This window comes from Ceratotherium simum, chromosome 8, assembly GCF_057802395.1.
Source record: "Ceratotherium simum simum isolate JZ-2026a chromosome 8, ASM5780239v1, whole genome shotgun sequence".
Taxonomy (NCBI): Eukaryota; Metazoa; Chordata; class Mammalia; order Perissodactyla; family Rhinocerotidae; genus Ceratotherium; species Ceratotherium simum.
Genome location: NC_141907.1, coordinates 64988923 through 65010486, shown reverse-complemented (window position 1 = coordinate 65010486; position 21564 = coordinate 64988923). Strand labels below are relative to the sequence as shown.

Sequence of the window (21564 nt, the reverse complement as noted above, 5' to 3'; positions counted from 1 at the left end):
TCCTCTTTTTTTCAAGCTGGAAGGAGCCAGCCAGAGTTAGGACAGTAATTAGCAAAGTGATGAAGGCCATAGTTTCTCATAAGTTGCTATCAAAATGTTTTTGTTGTTAGTGCTGTCCAGTCAATTCTAGCTCCTAGCAACCCTGTGTACAGCAGAGCTGAACTCTGCCCGGTCTTTTTGCACCATCCTCTCACCTTCCGGTGCTATATCAGACCACTGCTGTTCATAGGGTTTTCATCGCCAATTTTTTCAGAAGTGGGTGGCCAGGGCCTTTTTCCTAGTCTGTCTAGTCCAGAAGCTCTGCTGAAACCTGCCCACCGTGCTGCTTATTTGGAATAACCAGTATTTATTACTTGTGGTTGTTTCTTTTTTAAACGCTGGGCAATGACATTTGCTTCACTGGGCTGAAAAGACACTTTCTAAATTTGCCTTTTTTCCTTCAGAAGGAGATTGGAACCTGTCCACCTGCTGGTATTTGAAATCCCGGTGGCCTAGCTTTCAGCATCACAGCAACATGCAGCCGCCACAGTGTGACAACCGACAGGCAGGGGGTGCGGTTCCCTGATCAGGAAATGGACCTGGGCTGCGGTGATAAGGTCGCTGAATCTTAACCACTAGACCACTAGGGCTTATCAAAATATACCCATCTATTTTTCTTTGTTTGCTTTTCTGCACTCTCCATCATTTCTGAATCGGGGAGTTTGAAAACAGAAGAGAGCTTAGATGGATTTGGTAGCTGAAGGAAAACATTAGGTCAACAGTGGGCGTGAGCTTGCCATGGATAGCCAGGCAGAGACCTCTGGAATAATGGCTTCTGTTTCATGCTCTGTGACTGTCCAGTGGGATGACCTCACCCTCTGTTTCCCAATTACAGCTTTGTTGCTGTCAAAATGATGCCAAATTATTGACTCATGTTGATTGCTCTTCATTTGCTTTGAGACACATTTTATGAAGTATATTTTGCCAACTTGTAAGTTATATTCTGTGAGAGGTAACGCCAGAAAGTCACCCTATTTGGGATGTGTCAAAGGGAGGGAGGAAAAGAGGGTAGTGCATTCACTCCATGGTTCTTTGCAAAATGAAATTACTGCCAACATGTGTCACTCTGACAAATTCCTAAGCAGATTTTAGAGTGTCTTAGAGATGTTTAAGAGGCTGCATTAGCCAGCAGCTGTGAAGATCACCAGCTAGCAGCTGAATGATTCTCTGCTTAAATCGGGCATAAGCCCAGTTAACAGAAAGATGGGAAGTGGAAAAAAAGGGCATTTTTTTCCTCTACCTCTATGACTCCTTAGGGATTCTTGAGGCACCCTGTGAAGACAGAGAAAGTGTGTGGGGCATATTACTCTTGTCATTACTATCTATAATTGATGAACAGTCCAAAATGACAATCTCCTCCTGAAGGAAAAAAGGCAAATTTAGAAAATATCTTTTCAACCCAGTGAAGTAATGTCATCACCCAGCATTTAAAAAGAAACAACCACAAGTGATAAATATTGGTTATTCCAAAATGCAGAACACAGAGGCTGCACGTTACTGCCTTGAAAGCACAAAAGTTTTCTTCTTTTCTGAAATCAGTGACCCCCAAACTCTGTCATTACTAACAATAATTAAAAGGTGCTCTAAGAGGGAATGGATGGATGATTGCCACTAAGAGGCACATTCTCATTAATTTATTACCAATTTTTAACTTTGCTTCATTAGGACATGTCTGCTGAAGGCCATTTAGGACTCGGGGGATTTGCTTGCACTTCACATTGCCTCCATATTGGTTCCAGGGAAGGAGGATCATTTCAGTTTGTTGTCCTCCACGGACCTATATGTACAGGGAGGTGGAGGGAAATCTACTGCCTTGTAAATCTTCCAATCAAGGAAGTGGTCAACTTCTTTAGCATGTTCTTGGGACTGACTGAGTAGGCTTTTAGGAGTCAGTTCTGGGAAACAATCATCAGCTAAGCAAACTGTGAAGCAATTTACATGTCATTTATGTTTCTGCCACAGTGAGAAGTATGAATAAAATTCGACCCTGTCCCAGATAAATTAGGAACCCGGTCTCAAGGATTCTGAAAGCACCCTAGGCTTAAGTTCCCTCGGTATCTTTTGCTCTCTCTGTGATTCCAGCTGTCACATACTTCATGAAGATTGCCTCGTGGGAGAGGGGGTGATCTCCCAGGTGTCTGATTTTAGAGCCATGCAGCAGGTGCCACCACACCTGACAGTAGAGAGTATCCCAGAGATGTTCTCTAAATGAACTCACTGAGCAGAGAACTTTTTTCTTTTTTAAGTACTCCTGGTCAAATAAATTATTCCTATCATTTTTCTGCCTTAGGGCTAAACATATAGATCTATGCCTCTTGGTTTCCCCACGGATATCTCTTGTGATGGGGCTATAAAGACATAAACTGAACTATCCCAGAGTTGGGCTACCACCAAGGAGACTGGAATTAGGTATTTGTTGGCTGGCTGTGGCATAATTTACTAGAGCTTGTCTTTATCTCCTGTAGAACAGCAAATGACATACCAAGTGCCCTTGAACTTTATTTGAAAGGATCAACTATTTAGGAGTCCCTAGGGTGAAATTCTCCCTATCGTTACCATTGCTTTCATCTCTGCAAAGCCTAACACAAAATCTGGTATAAAGTAGACCCTGAGTAAATGAATAATTAAATAAAGTGTTAGTTCATGTCATGAATTCAATGACCTTTTGTATTCTTTTCCCCATGGTGTTAGGTATAGAGAATATGATCCAAGATCATCTGAAGTAAATTCTTGAATAAAAACTAGGAATTATATTTGCTTTAGTCATATGAATAAAGTATTGTTTTCTTTAAGTTGGTGTAAGGCTTAGGAAGCTGGATTATGCTTTTAGGTAGTTTAAACAAACCTATGAAAGACCCCCAAATTCCCATGATAAAAATAAATGCACAAAATGAATCCATTATCCAATACTCATAGAGCACTGTTTACCAATAATTAACAAATCCAACTGATATTAAGAACTTAGCCCCCTCTAATGGAGTAGACCACAGGGAAATATCAAAGTGCTAACAGCTGGCTTGTTAATATTCTCAGTCTTTTTTCTTTTACACAAAAAAGCAAATGGGAACATACAAAAGTAAATTTTATACAGTAGTTCTGTTTAAGATAAACCATAAGAAGTAAAAGTACCAACTGGATTGATAGCCTTACTATACCCCAGATCATAAATTCCAATACTGGATATCAGGAATATAAAATGTTATCAGCTTAAGAAGCACTAATATACACAAGCAACTGATTTTATTCTTTAGTAAATACTTTACTAAGAGAAAGACCCAGTCACAGATCCTAGTGGGGAGAAGCATTTATCTCATTAAGTCACACTACATGCCATCTGTTTCCAAGTCAAACCCATATGAAGGAGTCTTTCAAACAGAAAAAAGACCATAAAGAATGCCAAATTCCTCCTTGCCCTCATGTTTTATTTTTTATATCTTACTTTATTTTGAACCACTGTGAATGTAGTTATTTGAACAGGTAAAAATAAAAGCTCAATACAGAGCTAATATTTCAAGAAGAAGGTGCTATCCTGTCTTTTGGATCCCCTCTGCCCTTTCTCACTCCCTCCTGGACACACAAATCAGGTCTCATCTCACAGGTCACTTGGTCAAAGAAGCCTTCCCTGACTCTTAGAAATGGAAAGCTCCCTGGCAATACATCATGCACATTGCCCACATCAGTACACTCATCACACGTAAGTTACCAAGGTGCTAGGACAACATTTATCTTGGGCATAGTTCCACTCTTTTCAGTACTCAGTGGAGTGCCTGGCACATGGTAGACATTCAATCCATATTCATTAAATGAATGAAGAAGTGAATGAATGAAAAGCTTAAATGGTAAAAATATGATTGTCTCAGCATCACCCTAAACTAAGTAGATATTTTTAGATAATATTTTATGCGTATCAACTGGAAAGATACATTTAGAAACACTTTTTTTTTTTTTGTGAGGAAGATTGGCCCTGAGCTAACATTCGTGCCCATCTTCCTCTATTTTGTATGTAGGATGACGCCTCAGCATGGCTTGACTAGTGGTGTGTAGTTCCGCACTGGGGATCCCAACCCGCCAACCCCGGGCTGAAGTGGAGTGCACAAACTTAACCACTACACCACTGGGCTGGTCCCTAAAAACGCTTTTTAATCAGCAGAACTTTATACTTATTAAGCCTAGTATACATATCGTGTATTAGATAATGGGTTTCAAAGATGTGTCTATCTCAGTAGCACCCAACTCATTCAATCTGCGTGTGTGTGTGTGTGTGTGTGTGTGTACATATGCCAGGCATAGGGGACAGTTAGATCCCCCTACAGCTTCTTACATTAAGATACTTGAATTCCTAAAGGGCCATTTGTGGAAGATAATCTTTCTCTGAGTCATTGTAACCTCCAGTTCTGAAAGACTACTTGGATCTCCTGAAATTTTAGATTCAATTTTAAACTGGAAGAAAATAATTATTATTATCTGAAACTCATTCTTTGGGCCCTCTTATTCCAGCTGCTTGAAGTAATAATTTTCCTAATCTTATTAGACTCTCTCTCCTAATACAACAACTTACGCTGGGACTCAGGCACACACTGAAAGAGTCTAACTATACAAGGTAATATTTGAGGATATTATAGTCCAGCAAATAAAATTAAGTCAAAAGATTGGTAAAAATCCAGTTCTACTAAATGGAGAAGATTATGATTTATTACCTTATACTTTTTATAGTAATCAAATTCTTTCAGTTTAAGTATGTCTGAAACAAGTATATAAAAACGAGAATTAATCTTCACACATCTTTATGAATACTAAATGGCTTCGACAGTGAAATAAAAGAAGGAAGGAAAAAAATAGGTTTCAAATACCATTCAGCTTTATTTCAATTTCACTATTTGGAATCTTGACGTAGTTTGCAGCTTTTAGCTGTTCTGGAAAAACCAGTTCATCCATGATAGCACAATGAATTAAGAAGCTGCTGTAAAACATCTTATTAGCCTTGTTTTGAAATCAGCATGTATTTATACTTAATTGCACAATGTTGAACTTGAAAATGTTTTAATTGCTCAAGTTATTTTTATTTAATTCCAAGAAAAAAATTTAAACTTTGTAAATACTTCATTTTGGTGTTTGTGTATATGTGTGTGTGTGATAATTGCTGTTTTGTTTCATCTTAATTCGTTTTTGTGTTTATGTATACATCTGTGCATGTGATAATTGCTGTTTTGTTACATCTTACTTCTGCCTCTTTTGTTCTTTTAGATTGCAAAATAAGTAAATGTAACCAAAAATTATTGGAAATAAGGGTTAAACTTAAACCTGCTTTTTAAGGAAAATAATTAATGATATCTTTTCTTTGTGTCTATCTTCAATATATAATATTAATATGAATTCAGCACTTAAAAAAATAGTGCTTCCAATTCATACTGTAGTGTGAGAAATTACTAAACACATAGACTCACGCTTCTATTCTACTCAAGCTAATAGTCTTCATATTAAATGCCTAATGATCCCTAAAGGGAAATTGCAATGTATCGCAGCATCTTTGCACATAGAACACCCTCCACTGGGAATGTTATAACAATACATAATGTAGTTAATTTCAGTCTGATTTAGGTTTAAGTTGCTCCTATCATTAGTGAAAGCTTTGCTATCCCAATATACATGATATCATTGTAATCTTTTAATCAAATTTGGGAAGGATGGAGAAGGGAGGTATTGGCATTGATACGGGTTGAGGGGTTTTAGAGTGGGTACAGCAGAATGAAAAGGCGATGAGGCTAATGAGAATGTTTGTAAATACCGATAAAAGACTAAAATGTGTAGCTGATGAGAGAATGAAGTAGATTCAGGACGCATTGATGGATTAGGAAAGTGTCTTCATTAGGTCTAAGGCCTGATGTAATAGAAGTAATGGAGTGAAAATTGGATGAATAAGAGTATTTTCAAACTTGGCTAATTAACTTAAGTTTTAAGAGGTGGAGCAGCTCCTAGTAATGATTAGATCAGGGAGATACAATGAGAATGTTCTATGGAAATGGAGAAGCAATCACAGAATTTTGAGACTACTTAATTGACAATGTAGTGACCTAGATGGTGGCAGCATTTGGGACTGGAGGTTGAATTGATCAAGTGAATTGGTCGTGTCCCTTGAATGTAGGCAAAACTGCAGGGGGATAGAAGGCAATAGCCAGATAGCTAGAGCTCAAAGAGCAGAGAATTTATCTCTGGGGAGCCAGAGCATGGATTTATAATCTGAAAGCCACAGTGAAGAACTGTAGAAAGCCAGTTTTGTCGCATACAGAAAAAGCAGGCTCCATTGTGAGAACTGCAAAGAGACATGGGTTCTTTAGGGATGGGCCAAGTTTCCATAATGGAAAGGAAGTGGAAAGAGTACTGTGTGAAGAAAATGAGAGAATACAGGGTGCTAGCAGGTATTGTTGGTATTCCACTTATATCCCATTCAATCCCTTTTACTGGTTCTATGAGCCCCCACTGCCCAGAGCCCCATCTCCATGCCCCCATCACCACAGCCCTTAGTATGAAAGCCCAGCAACCTGGCCTCCATAGGGTTTCCAAATTTGCTAATAAAAATACAGGGTGGCCAATTAAATCTGAACTTCAGGTAAACAACAAATAATTTTTTTTAGAATAAGTTTGCCCCATGCAATATTTGAGACATACTTTTACTAAAAAGAATTTTTACCTGAAATTTTTACCTGTTTACCTGAAATTCAAATTTAATTGGGTGTCCTATATTTTATCTGGCAATCCTATGAGTGAGACAAACTTCTAGTTGTAATTTAGTCTCCAGAGCTCCTCTGTGGGATCAAGTGAGGCCAAATCTTTGCCTAAAAGTGGAGCCTTGCTCGACTTCTTCCTTCTCCCTGCCCTGCTTCCTCTACTCTCTCACAGGTCTCTTCTGGTACCACAGTGAGTCACTTCTACGCCATTCCTTGTCTCATTCTTGCTTTGCTTCTGTGGAATCCAAACTATGATGAGCAGTTTAAAGAGAAACTAAGTATAAAATCGAAAGAGTTTGTAGGGAGGTCAGCAATGGGACCGTGAGTCAGGAAGGAGGCAAAGGAAGAAAACTCAGATCAACAAAGTGTCACTTGGAGATTTCTTAACTTACCAGGCTAATACTGTTAGAAAGTGGCAGTGCTAAGGTTCAAATGTAAATTGGTCTGGTGCCAAAGCCTTTGCACATGTCTCCACATAACACTCCCTCTCTAAGGCAGGGTAACAAGCTTTTAACGGACGGATTGAACACAGGGCCTTGACAACATACCACTGAGTGCCATCTGTACAGTGAACAATATGTGACGTCAAAGGGAGGAGCCCAGTTTGTATTTTGTGTGGTGCCTCAGAGAAACAGAGATCAGAGCAATGGTCGGAATGAACTGACTTCAAGATATGAGGCCTGAAAGGAACGCTTTGGTAAAATTATTAGAGTCCAGAGCTCAGATGCTTCTAGGTGCTTCCTGAGTGCTGAAGGCATTGGTACCATTTCCCTAAGGCACAAGGAGGGCCAGAGTTGGAATGGAAATCAGCTCTCCAAACACCTTTAATAGTAGAACATACAAGTGCTCTCAGAAGACTTTCCAATATGAATCACTTATACGCTTATAGGGACATTTTTCTCCCTTATTATTTAAGTTTTCATTATTAAACATATTCCAGGTAAAGATCACAAACATCTTTAGGTGAAAATATGAGGACATTATTTTTAAAGTAAAATACATTTACTTAAAGGTGACTTCGTGATTTACGTAATGCTCTATTTGTGATTTCTTTACTATGATCTATTTTTTCTTTTAGTCTCATTAACACACATTCTTTAAATATGAACTATTAGTGATATTTAATAAATAATAACAGTGTTTTTCAATTGGAGGAAGTTAAAAGTTTGGGGAATGTGTGGCTGGGCATGTGGAATATATCTTTAGCACTTGGACAGCTGTGGCTCCAAAATTTGGAGTTAAGAGGCAAGCAAAGAATGTTTTATTGCCAGTATCTAAAACAAATTTTATTGGAAACTTTTATGTTTGTAGGCTTGAGTAGTTTTTATAGTGAGGAGTTCTGAAAACTGCCATAAAATTTTGCCTTGGGGGTTATGATTACATTTGTATCTTTCCCAAACTTATATAAATAAAAAAGACAGTTTTTACTGTGAAAGCTTAAAAGGTTAGAGAGGTATTTGGTCTGTGATGAACCTTTTATAGGTTTGATGTTATAAGAATTTATTTTTAAAATATCAATAAAAATACAACCTTAGAGGCCCTGATAAAGAAATTGCAGGAAACTCGACATTGAAGTTTCCATTCAAATAGACTCACTAAAGATAATTTAATTAATTTATTATACTATGCAAACTATCTTTAATATTAGCTGATGCTACAATTCTACATGGTAATGATATGTAATTTACAATGATTTTGATGGCTAAACTGTAATAAGAGGTAGAATTTTCCTTGCTAGAGCTGTTTAAGGATAGGCTGGACAATCATGTGGCTGGGAAATTATAGAGGAAATCAACATATCTTAGAGGAGACCAGATGAACCCTAAGATCCATTTCCAAACCAGCCACTGTGATTTTTATGCTGTAAGGAGGATAGTTTAAAAATAATAAGTGGATGTCCCGCTTTCTTCCTCTTCCTTCACACGAGAGATTTTATCTTGCAAAAACAGGTTCTATACAAAAGAGGAAGAGGAGGAGGTGGAAGGAAGAAAGAGAGGGAGGGAATATTTACAGTATAAATCACGTATCACATCTGATCTAAAATAACTATGTAAAGGAGGAAGCATGTCCTCATTTTCTAAGTGAAGTAACTGAGTCAATGTAGAGCTAGAATTCAAACCTCAGTTTTCTTGATACCCAGACCTGTATGTTTCCCCATTATATCAATTTTAAAATTTTACTACTTAGAGTGAAAGGTGAGGTGAAAAGTGAGGAGTGATTGTCAATTTATTATGTATAATAATATATAGTAGACAATACAGATTTGAACTTCAAAGGCAATTGTCTGGATACTTCTGGGTCAGTCAGTCAGACAATTCACAAATATCTATTGGGTACCTGTTGCGTGTCAGACATGGTTCCAGGCACTGCAGATACTGCAGTAAACAAAGTAAATGGAGTTCTTGCCCTTAGATAGCTTACCTTCGAGTGGGAGAGGAGACCAACAATACACAAAAGTAAGGCAATTCCAGGCCTTGATAAGTGCTTTGAAAAAAAAAATCTAGTAAAAAAAGCAAATTTGGTTTGGCTAAGAGCAGAAGTGGCTGAGGATGGTAAGAAAGGTTGAATATAGTTTGTTGAGAGCATTTAAAGCTATACTAATGAATTTGGGTTTGATCTTGCAGGTAGTGGGGGATCCTATATGAATTATTTTTCTAGAAAATTACATGATTAAATTTGTGTTTTAGACAGTTGCCTCTACCGACAGTGTAGAGACTGGAATGGAAAGGGAAGACACAAAAGGCAGGAAGAAAAAGTAGGAAATTCTTATGGTAATTCAGGAAATGATGATGAAATTACCAAGGTAATGAGGATAGACTCATGAACTATTAGTGAAATATAAGGGCAGGTATTAGTGACTGGATATGGAAGATGAGGAAGATAATAAGCTTCACAGTGGCTGGATTTGCTAGTCTTGGGTGAAAAGATAGCTCTCCAAGTCTTAGACAGATGAAGGATATAGGAGGAGGCAGGACCAGGAATAAGATGTTTTTCCAGAGATAACAAATTTGGTTTTGGACAGGTTGAATTTAAGGTACTTGTGATATCATCTGAGTTGATTTTTTTCACTTGGCATCTGGGAATATAGCATTATCCTGAGAGCAGTTGGGTCTGGAGATAAAAATTAGGGAGTTAGCAACTTAGATGTGCTAACTGAAGCTGTGAGATGGATTGAAGATGAAGTTACAAAATTTAGGGGAAATGGATGTTGGGTATATAGTAAGAAATCTGTGATTATCATGTTTTCCCCCGAGTAACGTCTTTAGAAACTAATATAATAGGCACCAAATCTACTTGAAAAATGCTGACAACCAAGGAAATTTCCCTGGAGTGTGCTCGCATCTTTTGTTGCCCTGTTACCACTTTCCCCTCCTCTCTTTCACTCTCTTGCTTCACCTACTACCATGAAACTTCTTCATTCAACTTAGTGCTCCCTCTCCTCTGTTCTTTAATCTCATTCTCTCCCTCCTCTACAAGCATATCACTTCTCACTTGGTTCTAATGGCATTTTATAAGATACTCAGCCCGTTCATTTTCTTTGTGGTAGAAATGACTCTTAATCAAAGAAAATTAAGGTTATGGGAAGAAGAATGCCCTTGCATCAGTCTTGTGCAGAGGAATAGGAAGGTTAGCATGGTATATTGGAAAGATCAGGGAATACGTTGCCAAGAAACGTGGGTTTCCAGTCCAGCATTTCTCCTTACTAACAGTATGAGTTAGTTCATTTACATTAACCCCTTTGCATCTCTGTATTCCTCATAAGAACACACACTTTACAGGATCGTAACAAGTATTAAATGAAATGATATATGTAGGTGTGTTATACAGAGGGCTGTACAGATATTAGATTTTCATCTACTGTCTGGCTTACTCAGTAAATGTTTGTTGAATGAATGATCACCTCTATTAAGGATTCTTGGATCTACCCCTATAGATCTGTCAATCTCTATAAAATTGTTTCTTTGAGCATTTATAGCTGCCAGGATTTCTGGCCTTAAGTATGTTTTTACTACACTCCTGTATTTTTGGTTGCATTGGCTTGACCTTAACTAGCAAATGTATTAAATTATTATGTAAAATGGGTATCATGTGATTATTATTAAATTATGCTAACAATAATATTAAATTTTTCTTTTTGATTATACCTTTTCCATAATCTTGATTTCTCTTTTTCTGTAAATCTTTTTCATTCAGTTCTCAACTATACACAAAGAACATAAAAATATTTAAAATACTCTATAAAACTAAACATAAAGGTATAGCAACCAGAGAAGGCTATCGTTTAGTCAAGTTCTCGTTCAGCCATGATTTTTTATTGCCTACTAAATTGTGTTTACTTTCTAACATTTTTCCTTACTGTAAAATATTCAAAATCGACTTGGAGGCTTGTCTTAAAAACTTGAAACTTGAAAACCATGATTATTTCTTAGACCCTTTCATGAACCTTTCTATATAATTTTATGACCTCAGAAGGGCATTACACTCCAGTCTACAGCTTTCTTTCTTTTCTATGAGAGTAAAGAAACATAGCATTGCATGCTATGCTAATAGATTTGGCTAGATTGCAGTCCAAATCTAGTACAAGTAAACTGTAAATTAATAATGATGAAAACCTGATGCTAGACTATAAGCTTAATGAAAACAAAGGCGATGTCAGGTATTTTTAATATTATATTTTCAAGATCTAGCTTAGAAATCACCATAAAAGCTTGTGTTGAATTAATGAAAGTTGTATGCAGCAAGTTTTAGATTATGATTCCATAAATATTATTTCATGCAATTAAGAGTTTCTTTCTTACTAAATTAGAAAGCACGCACTTGTCCACTGGCTTCCTGCTGTTCCTTCAACATACCACGCTTGTTTCTACTTTGGAATTTTGACGCTAAATATTCTTCCTGAATGGAATGCTCTTCCCCGTAGACCTTTACATGGTTTGTTCCCTCACTTTGTTCAGGCCTCTCCTCGAATGTCCTTCAGAGGGTCATTCCTTGACCACCTCGTATAAGTAGTCTTTCCCTGCCTTGTCCCTAATTGCCAGTCTCTGTCTCCTTTTCCTAATACATTTCTATTGATAATATTTATCATTGCCAGAGGTTAAACATTGATTTGTACACTTGTGTATTGTCTTCTCCATTCCCACTTGCACTAGACTATGAGGTCCATGCAGGCAGGGCTCTTGTGTGTAGAGATTTTATAATCCAACAGCAAAATTTTCCACAGTCTACCTAAAACTAAGCCTGCAATTCAATGCTGCACTCAACAAGTCAGCCTGATGTGAATGCTCTCACACTGGGAACATGTTTTCCAGCCCCTAAAACTCTCAAGCTCCAAACATAGCCTCCCTGGACCTAAGCCCCCCACATTTACTTGTATTACAATTCTTTCGTCAAGCACACTTTACTACCACATCTTAGCACCTGAGTGAATCTTATTTGTTCCATATTTCCTCATGGGGATCATATAAATACAACTTAATTTTATTAAAATCTGTGTTACTTATGTTCCAGGTATAAAATGATTTGATGGACAGCAGAAGTTGTTAATCCATTACTGACAAAAATAAGCAACAAATATTTCCATACAGAATTGGACCCCAAGATATGAAATCAAGGAGAAAACTGTCAAAGAAAACTTGCACCAGACAAGTTAAACAGGAAAGGAAGACTTTTTTCAAGACTATTGCAATAAAGGAGAGAGACTGACCTCAACTCCTCTGAAACAAAAGGTAGGAGAGTTTTTAAGCACTGGGGTGAACTAGTAGAAAAGTCCTGGATGACATTAGTGGGGAGGTTGATCAATGTGATTACGTCATCTGTGTCTGTTAATGGAAGTTATGTTCCCTCCCTCCCACAGAGACTGGGAGACAGGGGCTGGGGCTCTATCTTTGTTGATCATTAAATTTAAAAGGGATGGATCTCAGGTGCTTGAGAAAGGCATTCCTGAGTTGTGAAACTGTCAAGAAATTGGGAGAAGATTTACATCTCAAAGGGGCAGAAAAAGGATTTACAGTTATAAGTTTTCTAATGTAAATGCTCTAAGAAAAAGGAGGTCAGGGGCCTATGGTCAGGAAGAAACCTGTCTGAAGTTTAGTTAAGCTGTGGGTAACATTAAGACCACCTTGGTCAGTATGAATAATTGGTCATCAATGAATATCGAGAGTATATATATTCACAGAGTTGGCTAATAATCGTGCCTTTAGCTAACATCACAAATAGCTTTGGGTTTTTCTTTTGAGTCTGCCTTGCCGTGTGATCATTACTGTAGCTTATCAGATGAGTTAATCATCATGAAGCACTATAAAAGGCCCTTGTTTCTGTTCCAAAGATTACTATCTAGTGAAGGCTCTTTGGGAGATAATTTTCTCACCTTATTAACCAGCCCAAAGGCCAATTCTAGACTGGGAACTCCAGACTTACTTTACAACAGGTCTGGGGGTAGAAAGGATTATTTCAGAGAGCTAAAATTTACATACTTCAGAAAACAGCATTTGTTATGGTACTCAGTAGCTATGTTCCTGAAAGGTATATAAATATAGAAATTTTGGCAGTTGAATCTTATTTTAAATCTCCTGATGGAATTTACTCATTCAATAAATATATATTAAGTATATTACTTGCTATGTGCCAGATACACTTCTAGGTACTGGAGATTCATCAATGAACAAAAATGCCTGCCTTGCTGGAACTTATAATAAAGGTGGTGGGTGGTGGGTGGTGGGTGGGGGGCGGGAGACAGTAATCAATAAAGGTAACACTTAAATTATGTAATATATTAGAAAGTGATGAGTGCTAGGGTAGGGTAGGGTAAAAGGGATTGAGAGGGCAAGGGGTGGAGCAGGGACAGATTATCATATTAAATAGGGTTTTAAATAGGGTGACATTGGGAAAAAAACTCGAAGGGAGTTAACCCTAAAGACATCTGAGGAAAGGGTGTTCTAAGCATAGGGAACAGCAGTGCCATGTCCCAAAGGTGGGAACATGACTGGTATTCCTGGAATAGCTGGAGTTCAGTGTGGCTACAACCCGGCAATGAAAGGATAGGGCAGTAAAGTCAGAGAGGGAGTGGTGATACCTATACTTTAAGCACTGTATAGACTCTAGGGGCAAAGGTTGAAGTGAGGGGAACTGTTGGGTGGTTATTGAGGTAAATCACCTTTTAAAGCAATTACACATTATAAGAGCAAATACTATTTTGTATGTGGATTACTGCATAAATTATATGTTTCATTAGTTCTCATTTTGATGTATAACATGTTTGTATAAGAGCTCATCTGTAATTTTGAGATTATGATGAAAGCAGCAAATTAATTCACAAGACAAAAATCAATCACTCAAATAATAGAATCAGTCTAACTACTTATTTATAGAAGATTTTAGTGATTTTTTTCACTTCTTAATTAATTGATTTGTCATCCTATTGGCAGCAAAACAGACTTCGGTTGTTTGACTGCCATAATATTATGAAAATGATATGTACCTCAGTTTCCCATACCAGGCTCAAGAATCACTGTCTTTGAATAGCACTACGCTGTTATCTCAAGAAAAATACAAAGATACTGATCCACAGTAGAGGCATCATTATTATACAGATATTTGGATAGAAATGCTTGGTCTCTATTGATGCCACCCTATGCACACTGTTTTTGACTTTATACTGTGGTGCCCAATTCTGAATCTGTATCTTTGTTATTTATTTTTGCTAGTTAGTAATGGAAGAACATCTTCTGATGTCCATGGGATCTTTATATCAAACAGATTAACTTCAGAGTCTCTTGTGAAATCAGAAGGATGTATTTACAGGAATCTCAGAGTCTCTACCAACAACTAATTCTGTAATTTAATGTAATTATTTACATAGATAAAATTTTTTTATGTTTTGTTAGGGATGGAGTTGTGGAAATCCCAAGGGACTAACCAAACACTTATAACTTGGCAGGGTTCAAACTTCAAACTCTGTCTCCCTTGCAGATCTTGTCAAGACTTTAGGATTTGTTACGGTGGGTCTGGAGTAGTCCTTGTTCTGGGAGAGCATGGTACGTAATCTAAATCCTGGCTTTTCTGGCATCTTAGCTGGATACTTGGGCATTTTAACAAAGTCTCTCCACTCTGGCTAGGCTGCGACTCCAAAATCTCCCAGCATTGCTTGACTTCAGTATCCCCATTCTATTCCCAACCGTCTAGTGGACCTTGTACAGTCTTGCTCTGCGCACGTGAAGCTTCACTCTTGGCCAAGTGCACTGAGAAGCCCATCCAGACTCTGGGGACTCCCACCCCCATCCTGTGTAACCACCTTTCCACCAGGTGCCCTGCTTTGCTGAATCTAATCATTTCATCAGCCCCAAAGTGTGATATTTGCCTCCTTAGTTTGTCAGGCCATTGGCTCCATAGTCCTATGCCATGGTGGGGAAATTATCCACACGCAGAGGGCAGAGTGAATATGGGGCTCACCCTATGAGTTTCCCTTCTCTCAGGGATCATAGTCTTGTGCAGTTTATTGTTCAATACCTGAAAACAGCTACCTATATATAGCATAGTTTTGTAGTTGTTTGTGGTGGAAAGGCTAGACTAATACTCTCTTATAGAACAAAGTAAAAGATTTATGAGAATAGTAATTTTTAACCTTCTTTTAGGGTACTTTGATAATATGCTAAAAGAAATAGACTGTTTCCTTAGCATTAATAGTTAAATTATTTAGATCATCTACAGCCTATATTTTGATCTCACGGGGAAGGGAAGGAGAAGGATTGGAAGGAGTGCTTCTGTTAATTTTTACTTATATCTTAAACAATTTAAATAATATGTAATTTGTTACATACAGTTTCCTGATGTTTTCATTATGCTTTATACTTCTAATTACTGCAAAAGGACTCCATCACATTTAATGAAGTCATCTTTGTCAGCTATTTAAATTGTAACCTTTGTTTTCTTTTTCTGGTATTTTCTTATATACTCTATATTATTTCATTACTATGAATTATTCAACTTCTTTTAGGTAAGCCTGTAGTATTTAGTTACAATAGGATTTCTTTGTATCTTATTTTAACCAAATCCAGAAGTCCCTTCCATTTAATTTATGAGTTTATTACCTTTAGATCAATCATTATAATAGTATTTTTTATTTTACTTCTGCTATCCTATTTTATTTGTATGTCTGTATGTAAGAGTTTTTTTCTCTAATTTATTATCTTTGCTTAGTTGTTTTAGGTAATTAGGAAAAGATGTAGTTCTCTTTTTAATTCTAGTAGTGGTTACTTTTATAAATTTCAATAGTAATGATAAAACTTATATTTTTTGGGCCAGCCCCCTGGCTTAGCAGTTAAGTGCGCGCGCTCCGCTGCTGGCGGCCCGGTTCGGATCCCGGGCGCGCACCGACACACGGCTTCTCCGGCCATGCTGAGGCTGCGTCCCACATACAGCAACTAGAAGGATGTGCAGCTATGACATACAACTATCTACTGGGGCTTTGGGGGAAAAATAAATAAATAAAATTATAAAACAAAAACAAAAACATATTTTTTAATCTATCACTCTCAGAAATGAGGCATATTCACTGTGAAATATGAATAAATTGTACACGTACAGACACTTTTATTCTCTCTCTCTTTTGTTTCTCTGTTTCCCAAGGTTTGTTAATTTGCTTTGAGATTTTTTCTCCAATCAATTTCAGCGAACATATAATTTGTTACATTGTTGCCTCAATGATAGCCTCAGGTCTATTTTTAAGGAGTCAGTGACTCCTGCCACTCCTTTCATACCACACCTCATGGTTGGTTAGTTTATACTCGAAGGTAAATTGAGAATTTAGTTTATTCCAGGTAATGTGCCAGGAACCACGGATTCAGTAATGGGCAGGGTAGCCACTAACTATCCTACCCAGTGGCAGCTCCCAGTGTAGTAAGTGGAATTTCCAAACGAGGAGAGAAAAGTTGCTTCACTTTTCTTGTAGTTTCAATAATGCTCATTTAAAAAAAATTCTTTTGTTCCATTCTTTTACTTTTCATTGAGATCTCATTTGATAGTAGGAACCTCTATGGGCGCTCCAGTCTCATTACTCTATTTGTGTTTCTAGGCATGCATACTTGACATTTTAAATTTCTATTCTATTTAATTCTCTTGGCTTCACAAGCAGTGCTTCGGTTTACCTCTGAGTAAAGAATTTCCCCCGTCTTGTCTGCTTCATTCACCCTCACATATTTGTTTTGAACATTTGGATTTGTGCTTGTTCAATGGTGTGTGAGTTTGAAATGCCAGGGGAAATAATAGGACAATGCAACCTACTCAAAGTTTAAAAGCTTAATTATGTTTCTAATGTTCTATCAGTTGTCAGAAGCCCACTATGTTGAATCCCAGACAGTTATCAGGAAGTTCCTGTTCTTAAAAAGTATCCTGGGAATGAATTTTTAAAACATTCTCTCAACTCATTTCTCTACAGATCTCTTTCCATTCACAAATCATTACCACTGCCTTTCCAAGTTCCTTATGAGAAAGAAATCCTTGAGAGATAGATTAAAAAAAAAAAAAAAAAAAAGATTATCTAAATTGTCAAATGGAATAACAGAGAAGTTCTAAAAAATAGGAAACCTTGTTTCAATTCTAGATAGGAGTCCCCTACCTTTCAGTGGCGGTCTGTGAAATTATTTTGCTTATTTATTCCTTTGTGAAATGAAGGGAGGAGAGAAAAAAGGTTACAGCAGTTGCCCTTAAACCACTGTCCTGAAAATTCAAGAGGCTATTATAGTCTGGGTAAGCCCACTTGCAAAGACATCTGGAAAAAAGAGCCACTTAAGCTGACTTCAACAGAATATATTTTTCTTAAAAAAAAGTTCCACTATTCAATCTTCTTCATAAAAACTTCATTTTATATTTCTGAAAGCTTCACGATGTGTATTAGCATATAAAATGTTCTAGTATGTCTAGTGAAATATAAAGACTTTTTTTACTTTATTTATTATTTATTTATTTTATTTTTTGGGGGGGGGGATAAAGATTGGCCCTGAGCTAACATCTGTCACCAATCTTCCTCTTTTTGCTGAGGAAGATTGGCCCTGAGCTAACATCTGTGCCCATCTTCCTCTATTTTGTATGTGGGATGCCGCCATAGCATGGCTTGATGAGCAGTATGTCGGTCTGTGCCCGCGATTCGAACCTGTGAACCCTGGGCCACCAAAGTGGAGTGTGTGAACCTAACCACTATGCCACCGGGCCAGCCCCTATTATTTATTTTTTATTGAGCTTATCTTTTTCCGAACTTAATTCACTTCTTTTCTCCACAAAACATCTAATAACAATTTGTTGTTGTTGTTCTAGGAAACATAGTTTGGGAAACCTTGCCTTAGGGAAATACCTCTCGTGAAGCCTGTCTTTGAGATTTAAAGGAATAAAAAGTGTGGCAGAGATTCATTTCATTTTACACTTGACGCTTGACCAGCTGGAACACACAAGCACACTTACCTCCATAAAGAAAGTATGCTTTGTTCAAAAATTTTGTCTCTATACTTAGGCCTGACTCTAGGAGTAGGATGACTATGTGGCTTCTTGTCCTGCAATATTAGCCTCACTCCTATCATTCCCAGATATTACTACCACTCCATATCATTTTAATGCTTAAAAATGAAATCCCACATTAATATTATTGGATGTAAGTTCACTCTAAAGTATTAAGAAATTCCTTAATTCTCAAGGAATTCCTTTAATTCAGGGGCAGAATGGAACACAGAGTTAGTGAGATCATGATGGAAGTGAACAACTTTGTTGGAACTTAAAAGAGGAGATTTCCTCAAGACAGAGGTGGAGAGGCTGCTACAAAGGTAAATTTTCCCGCCTTGACAATCTGGTCTACTACCTCCTCTAGCTGTGCTACCCAAAATTATTCCCAAATTAATATTTCTAAAGTGATTTCTGAAAAGAATGTACTAATTATTATTCAATGATATTGTGTGATAAACATATCTCATTGTACCCTTCCCAGCATTATTATAATTTTTTTATCTTTGCCAGTTTTATGTAGAAAAATCTCTCATTCTTTTTTCATTAGAAGTTCTTTATTAGTGAGGTTAAATATTTTGAATTTTTCTCTGAATTATATTTCTGTCTTCTCATGCAACATATATTGACTGTGTAGGGGATAATGATTTAATCTGTAATAATTCTGTCCCCAATTTCACTTTCATTCTCTCAATTGTTCTACTTTATGAACATATTCAATGAATATGAGCTATAAACAAAACCAATCAATTTGTTGCCTTATCTCAATAACCGTACAGTGTGATTTGATGATGAAGTTGCTCAAAACTGTGATGACAACACAGTGAAAGATTGTTTATATATTCTATTTACCATGCTGGTTTTGAATTGGCTAAGTATCATGAACGTCAAAAGGAAAACAAAGATGCCTGCTATCACCTTTGTTAGTTAACACTGTTCAAAAGAGCTAGTCCATTGTGATATACTAAGAAAAGGAAATTACGTAAAGTTATTAGAAATAGAAGATATACAAGATCGTTTTAAAATATAAAGACATCTATGTTTAAATTATAGAATCAATGGACTATCCCAAATTCCTTGGAAATCTTGGATTGTGTAAATCATCTGTGTTGTGGAATAAAAAGTCTGTCTTCCCCACTGAAAGGGTACTGTTTATCATTTTCCTTCTTGTACTGAAATCTAGATGAAACCCACCCAGCGAATTATTTTGCATAGAAAACTAATTCTAATTTCTTGATGTTCAGGGAATACATGTTCAGTTTTATTCAAGGAAAGCCTCACTATGGAAACAATTTTCATATATAATAGCAATATGTAGTAGATATATATTTCATATACCAGCAATTTTATAAAGTAACCTAAATTTTTAATAATGTGACCAAATTAAAAAAAAAACAAGATTGGTAGTTAGAGACATTTGATACACACCGTTTCTTGTACTGATGATCTAGGCAAGTGGCCACTTTTTGGACTTGTCTTAAAAGCCAAAATATCCCATACTAGCGATACGGAAAGACGTGAGGAAGGAGGAGGAAGAAATCAGAAAGACTATTGCAATTGATAAAGGGATTTGCAAGGTACGGAAATGAGAAAGATAGAAATAGCTAAAGATATTAATGGTTAAAATTTAGTACTTACTATTCACAGGGCATTGCACTTAAGTGCTTCACATAGAGTGTAGGTTTCAGCCTTCAAAAAAAAATTTATGAGGCAGATGATATTTTTATTCCCAATCATGTGAATAAGAACTGAGGCTTAGAGAGGTGAAATATCTTTTCCAAGATCAAAAAGCTTAACAGCAGAGATAGAGTTAGAACACAAACCTGTGTGATTTAGAAACTTGAAAACTAATTAATTAATTCACTTACTTAAAGTGATATATATATCTCACTAATTTAAAAATTCAAGTAGTTTAAAAAGACACAAAACTAAAAAAATCAATGGGTTACCCAAATCTGTAATCCCACACACCAGATGCAGCACACTTTCAATTATTTTACCTTACCTATGTTCTTTGGTCATTTACCTCAATATTTCTAAATATCAAAGGTTATACCACTATTTTTTGTAAATCAAACTTACTGAGCTATAATTTATTATATCACAAGATATACTGTTCAATTAGCTTAGATAAATGTGTTCATCCATGTAATCACCTCCCTAATCAAGAGGTAGACATTGTCATCACCCCACAAAGTTCCCTTTTGCTCTTTTCCAGTCAGTCCTTCCACCCACCCTGACCCAAGGCACCGGTGTAATTTTTATCAACATAGATTTACATAAGTTAGTTTTACTTCTCTAGAACTTCATATTTAGTCCATTCTTTTTTGTGTCTGACTTCTTTTGCTCAGCAAAACCCACGTTGTTGCATGTATCTGCACTTAGTAGTGTTCCATTGTATAGATATGCCACAATTTTTAAAATCCATTTTCCTCTTATGGATATTTGAGTCATTTCCAGTGTTTGACTATTAGGACTAAGTCTACTATAAATATTTGTGCACACGTCTTTGTGTGGACATATGTTTTAATTTATCTTTGCAGTAGAAGGAGGTAAGTGTATGTTTAATTTGATAAGAAACTGCCAAAACATTTTCCAAAGTTGTACCATTCACACTCTCACTAACAGTGTGTGAGAGTTCTAGTTCCACATTCTCATTGACATCTATTTTTGTAAGTATTTTTAATTTTAGCCATTCTCTTGAATGTGTAGTCGTATCTCACTATAGTTTTAATTTACATTTTTCTGAAGAGTAGTGATTTTGAGCATCTATTCATGTGCTTATTGGTTATTCATATATTTTCTTTTGGAATATATCTGTTAAAGTCCTTTGCAGAAGTTATTAATTTCTATGAAGTCCAATTTATCTATTTTAATTATATTATTAGTGCTTTTTGTTTCCCAAGAAATCTTTGCCTACCCTAAGGTCACAAAGATTATCTTTTCTGCTTTCTTTTAGAACTTCTGTGGTTTTAGGTTTTTCACTTAGGACTGTGATTCATTTCAAATTAATTTTAATGTATAGTGTGAGGTAGAGTCAGGGATTGTTTTTTGAACTGATAGTCAATGGATCTAGCACCATTTGTTTAAAAGTCTACCCTTTCCCTTAAATTACTTTGGCACCTTTGTTAAAAGTCAATTATCCATATACATATGGGTCTCTTTCTAGAGTCTCTTTTTTGAACCATTAATCAATTTTACAAGTTTTATGTCTATTGTACACTCTCATAATTATTACAGCTTTATGGTAAGTCTTAAAATCAGGTAATGTAGGTCTTCCAGTTTTTAAAATATTTTTCAAAGTTATCATAGTTAT

At 36.5% G+C, this 21564-nt stretch overlaps 1 long non-coding RNA gene across 1 annotated transcript in view; it reads left to right on the top strand.

Moving 5' to 3' along the window:
- The window catches only part of LOC147916491 (uncharacterized), a 79118-nt gene that overhangs the window by 41601 nt on the left and 15953 nt on the right, over positions 1-21564 (top strand). The window contains exon 2 of the long non-coding RNA XR_015553011.1: positions 12273-12490. This is a non-coding gene — a long non-coding RNA (uncharacterized LOC147916491). The remainder of the gene's footprint in view (positions 1-12272; positions 12491-21564) is intronic.